Here is a 6,553-nt window from a genome sequence, read left to right as displayed (position 1 = left end):
TATATTTCCAAATGTAATCTGCTTACATTTGAATTGGAGTAATTAATAAAAAGTGCATAGTCTCCATTAGATAAGGGTAAAGCAATTAATTGCTGTTCCAAATAATGATTTTCTAATCTTTTTATTTCTAAGTCTTCCTAAATAAAGACAAAGCACAAAAAATGTATACTATTCACTAATACTTATTAGTTTATAAGCAAAAAACTTACGATTATCGGACAAGAATGATTAATATTCGATACATCTTTAATCCAACCCCAAACTAATTTTGAGACAGCATTTAAATGTTTAGTAAAACTGCAATCGAGAGTGAAATCGTATAGAAAAGGTTTGTAACCATTAGCTCGCTTTAAAAATCGTAAGCGTATCTGCAAAATTATTAAAAAAAAATATATATATAAAAACTTTAGAAATGTATTTTATTTAAAACTTACACTAAATTCAGTGATTGGTATTTGCAAAAGTTTTATATAGAGTTTCATGTATTGCAGATCTCTTGATTCGGCCTTAATGCGACAAGTTTCAAGCGCAAAATAGGTATTGTCGGTAACATTACACATTATTTTGGTAAATTTTATGCGCAAAGTCTGAAAAATGATATATAAATTTAACATTGTGATTCGACTGCAGATATTTTGTTCTAGATTTCTCTTATTATTACTTACTTTAACATGATCAATTTTAATAATAGTTGTTATAAGAAAAATAAAAATTATTTTTTTGTCAGCACTTTGAAGCATGATGAAATACACTGAATCTAATATTGAATAGATTTTTTATTAATATCAATTAGTCAAAATTAAAAGTTCCAAAATGTACTATGTAATTATTTGACTAAGCATTTTAATATCTATTAAAATTAAAATAAGCTGCTATATTTGGCTATTTTAAATATTGTGCTGCTCACAGTGGTACCAAAGCACAGGAGGCTTCGGTTAATATAAAGCCTATTTTTGTCCAAATTTTGTTGCCATACTTCCATTTTAGAGTAAACATTCATTAGTCATTTATATGGGAGTCAATTATAGACCGATCCACCTAAAACTTGGTAGAGTGATTTTGGTTACCAAAAAACTTGTTTATTGTTAATTTCATTTCTAAAATAGTAATGATCGCTTAAAACATTTTATAGAGAGAGTCTAATGTAGGGGGTAGGCTCAATTATGGACCTTTACTCATTAAACTTGGTTTGTGTTGCGAATATGACTGTCTGAAGTGTATTTTAGCCTTCTAGCTTTTTTCGTTCGGACTCTATCATGTTTTCAACAGATGGACGGAAATGGCTAGATCGTCTTACTATCTAATGAGGACCAAGAACATACACACTATTCAGGGTTTTAGGCCAATATTTCGTTGTGTTACAAACGGAATAACAAAATCAATAAACAGCTCATCTTTTTTTATCATTAAATTTTGATTAAGATCCTGATCATCACATTTTATTTAAATAATTTTTTAAATTTAATAAAAAACCTGATCAGCAGCCCTGAAAATTATTAAGGTTTTTATAAGCTACACCCAGTGTCACCCACCTTAAAGTATACCGATCGACTCAGAATCACATTCTGAGTCCGTCCGTCTGTCCGGCTGGGTGGCCTTCAATGTAAGCCTTGTGCGCAAGCTATAGGCCACAATTTTCAAGATATTTTGATATAATTTGGACCATACGACATTTTCGGCATCTCTCCAGAAATTGCCACAACTAAGTTTTATACAGGCATAAATGAGCATGTCGATTATTATAATGATCGGCCGTCGTTTGACCCTAGCCCCCATACAAACCCCCTCTAAAAAATAACAAACGTCCAAAAATAGACTTATAACCATTAGTATAGTGATGAAATTCAACACAATTAACCTTTATATAAAAATACATCCCTCCAAGCAATTTGTTGAGGATCGGCCAATATTTGACCTTAACTCCCATATAAAGCCTCTTTTAGAAATTTTGTTTTTCATCAATAAATTGCTTAAATACATCGGAATTAAGGTAAAATTCAACATAAAATTTTATTTCTAAAAAAATAAATAATTTTTAAAATATAATAATGGTGTAGGGTATTATATATTCGGCTATGCCCGACTCGATTTATTGTAACGATTACTTTGGAAGGGCATTAATAGAAAATATTACATAAATACTCTGTTTTTAGAAAATTTTCTATAATTATTCTTATTTTTAAAAAAAGATTTTCATTTTAAAAATTCCGTAATAAATTATAGTCTAAAATATCATTATTTTTTAACTTTATTACTAAAATCAACTAGAAACATTTTAAATAACAACATTAGCCAACAACAATAACAACAACATCCACTCATCAATTCCTTCATTACATCATCAATCCATCCCCCTACTTTAATAATCACTTAAAAAAGTACTTTTTTTTATTTACCCAACACTGCCGTATATACTCATCGCATTGTTTTTTTTTATTGTCCCTTAATAGAGTACCAATAACAACAACAATATCATCAATTATTACTCCACAAGTTATTTTTGCATTCTTCTTTAGTTTTCTAAGAAATTCTAAAGTGTTCGGTTATAAAGTGATTGATTGTCGTATTAACATCACTCTAACTCCTTAATTAGTTGCGTTTATTAAAATATTTTTGCATAAAATTATAAATAAAATGTTTCTTAACAAATTTATATAAAAATATTTATGAAAAGTATTAATTTAATTAGTGAAAAATGTGTTTAAAAGTTGCCAAAAATGTATGCAATTCTGCGGTCGGTCAATGTGTGTTGCTTTTGTTAAGTCATTCGTTTGGGATAAAAAAGAACAAAAAAAAAAAACTGAGTGCAAGTGAGAGTGCAATGATGGGAGAAAAAAAAATAAGTAGAGCATTAGGTATTGAGCTCGTGTTGTTATTGTTAGTAGATATGTGTTTATGTTGTTTTTGCGATTATAATAAAAAATCAAAGAGCTTTTAGTTGAAGGTAAATAAAAAAGCGGCAAAAATAAAAGGAAGTAAATAACAAGTAAATAAGTGTTTATAGGTATATATTTATATTAAAGTAAATACAAGGTGATTACATACAAAATGTAACAACATAGCTCATGCAAAATAAATAACCTTCAAATTATCGGCAATTAATGGTAAGTGATTTATAATATTATATTTTTATTAAATAAAAATTTACTTAAGTTATTTTGTTTCCAAAAAACATTGATCAAATTTTTATTAAAAAATCATTAGTCTTTATTTAAATAGATAATTTTCGTTTAATAATAATTTATAGAAAAATTTCGTTAATTTTTCTTTTTTATATAAAATGTTCCTTAAATCTTCTCCTTTTATAGAAAATTTTCGATAAAAACTCTTTTTATAGAAAATGTTCAATAAAAACTCTTTTTATAGAACATTTTCGGTAAAAACTCTTTTTATAAAACATTTCCGATAAAAAACTTTTTTATAGAACATTTCTTTTAATAGAAAATTTTTTGTAAAAACACTTTTTATCAGGGACAGAAAATAATGATCATTCTTAAAATTTAAAACAAAAAAATCAAATACAAGGATTAAGAGAGTAAAAGTTAATTGAATATACCATTTGTTATCTCTAAAGATGCATTATCGGTTAAAACAATGATTTTTATTTTTTAAGTTTTATTTAAAAAACTTAATTTTAATTATTATTTTTTGAGTTTTATATATTACACAGAAAATAATAATTTTTCTTAAGTTTTATTTTTTTTTTCAAATCATAACGATTATTTTTGATTTTTATATTTTTCATTGAAAAATAAAAATCAATTTTAAGTTTATTTTTTTTACTTGAAAAATAAAAATTATTCTTGAGTTTTATTTTATTTTTTTTTTTTCAAAAATAAAACTCAATATGAAAACATTTTCTTTTACAAAATTGTTAAAGAAATGACTTTTTATAATATGTCTGTTCAATAACTAAATGTTGTTACTAATTTTCACAAAAATATTTGAAATTTATATTGAAATGCAAAAACAATTTGTTATACATAATTTGTAACAATTTTTTGTTAATGAACAAATTATTAAATTAAATGTAGTTTTTGAGCTTTTCTTAAGAAATTTTCAAAAAAAAAAAAAAAAAAAAAAAAACAAGTAAGAGTGTTATATTCGGCTATGCCGAATCTTATATACCTACCATCAAACCTCTTTTGACTCGAATGAAACTTACTAATGTCGAATATCATCTATATACTCGTATATTTAGGCCAATTATAAGCGTTAAAGTAATTTTCTGAAGGGGACCTTATATAGGGGGGTAGGGTCAATTATGGGTCGATCCTCATAAAATTTGGTAGACAGAATTTGGTTCGTATTAAATTTATTTGTGTCGAATTTCATCGCTACACTCGTATTTTTAAACCATTAATGAGCGTTGCAGTCATTTTCTGAAGGGGGCCTTATATGGGGGGTAGAGTCAGTCATGGACCGATCAACATAAAATTTTTTAGATAGATTTTGACTCGTATGAAAGTTACTTATGTCGAATTTCATCTATATACTAGTATTTTTAAGCCAGTAATGAGCGTTAAAGTCATTTTCTGAAGCGGACCTTATATGGGGGTAGGGTCAATTATAGACCGATCCTCATAAAATTTTGCATAGTGATTTTGGATCATAAGAAACTTACTTATGTCGAATTTCATCGCTATATTCGTATTTTTAAACAAGTTATGGCTGTTAAAGCTGCATTTCGAGGGACCACTTGTATGGAGGCTATCCGAAAACGTGGACCGATATTGCCCATTTTCAATACCAAACAAACCTTACCTATAAGAATATTTATGTGAAATTTCAACCCGACAACCCGAAATTTCAGACAGACAGACGGACGGACAGACATGGCTAGATCGTCTTAGAATTTAATGAGGACCAAGAATATATATACTTTTGTGGGTCTATGACCAATATTTCGATGTGTTACAAACGGAATGACAAAATCAATATACCCCCCATCTTTTTTGATGGTGGGTATCTAAAACACATAGATATTATAATATTGATATTTATAAAATTTTCAATATGGAATATGTGCATCCAATATAAGGTTTAGTTTGAAAATTCGGATTTTTATGTCTATGTCAAGGTTTTTTCGGATTGCATAAACAGTCATTTATGGATACATTATCTCTTTTTATACCCACCAATATTGGGGTAATCTGATTTTGTCATTTCGTTTGTAACTCATCGTAGTCGTAGATTCACATAAGTACATACATACATATATTCTGGGTCCTTATAATATTCTAAGACGATGTAGTCAAATACGAACGTCTGTATGTTGGATGCACTGTATAGTGCAAACGGGAAAAGCAAGGATGCTGAAATATATTTGAAAAGTTGAAAAAGTTAGTTTTACGCAGATTTCGGTACATAAGTAAATAACCTAAGTCCCATAAAAGGCACTCTTTCGAAAATCGCCGTAATGCTTACATTGTTTCAATACATCATAATATATTAGTTACTGTGTTAATCCAATAAGTGAGTTAATCCTAATAAAGAATTCCGAATAGATCGATACACAACCATCTTCTTGAGACCTCCTTCCAAACTCACTTTAAGTTTATTAGATACGTTTAGATGGTGACATACATATAAGATTTTGTTTGCCTGAATATAACACAACCACTTCTTTCTAATGTTATAATAACATTTTAATCAAAATTTCATTTATTTGTAAGAATATATTTTCATATTAAGTTTTATTTTTGAAGAATATAATATAAAACTCAAGAATAACTTTTATTTTTCAAGCAAAAATATAAAACTTAAAAATGATTTTTATTTTTCAATGAAAAAAATAAAACTCAAAAATAATAAGTATTTCTTGAACAAAAAATAAAAATTTTTGAACAAAAAAATAAAACTTAACATTAAGTTTTATTATTGAGGAAAAAAATTTAGCTTGAAAAATAATTATTAAATTTTAAGTTTTATAATAAAACTTATAACAGTTACTGTCTCTGCTTTTTATATAATATTTTCGATAAAAACTTTTTTAATAGAAAATTTTCGATAAATTATCTTTTTATAGAACATATTCAATAAATTATCTTTTTATAGATATTTTCGATAAATCCTCTTTTTATAGAACGTTTTCGATAAATTCTCTTTTTATAGAAAATTTTCGATAAATTCTCTTTTTATAGAAAATTTTCGATAAATTCTCTTTTTATAAAAAATTTTCGATAAAAACTCTTTTAATAGAAAAATTTCGATAAACTCTTTTTATAGAACATTTCCGATAAAAACTTTTTTTATAGAACATTTCCGATAAAAACTCTTATAGAACATTTTCGATAAAAACTCTTTTATAGAACATTTCCGGTTAAAACTCTTTTTATAGAACATTTCCGATAAAAAAACTCTTTTTGTAGAACATTTCCGACAAAAAATTTAAAATTTCGATAAAAACTCTTTTAATAGAAAATTTTTGGTAAAAAAAAGTTTTTATATAATATTTTCGATAAAAACTTTTTTAATAGAAAATTTTCGATAAATTATCTTTTTATAGAACATATTCAATAAATTATCTTTTTATAGAACATTTTCGATAAAT

Source organism: Lucilia sericata, unplaced genomic scaffold (assembly GCF_015586225.1).
Source record: "Lucilia sericata isolate MDLA Ls3-8-SP2 unplaced genomic scaffold, ASM1558622v1 Contig000808F_arrow, whole genome shotgun sequence".
NCBI lineage: Eukaryota > Metazoa > Arthropoda > Insecta > Diptera > Calliphoridae > Lucilia > Lucilia sericata.
Note: the sequence above shows the minus strand (reverse complement) of the source record.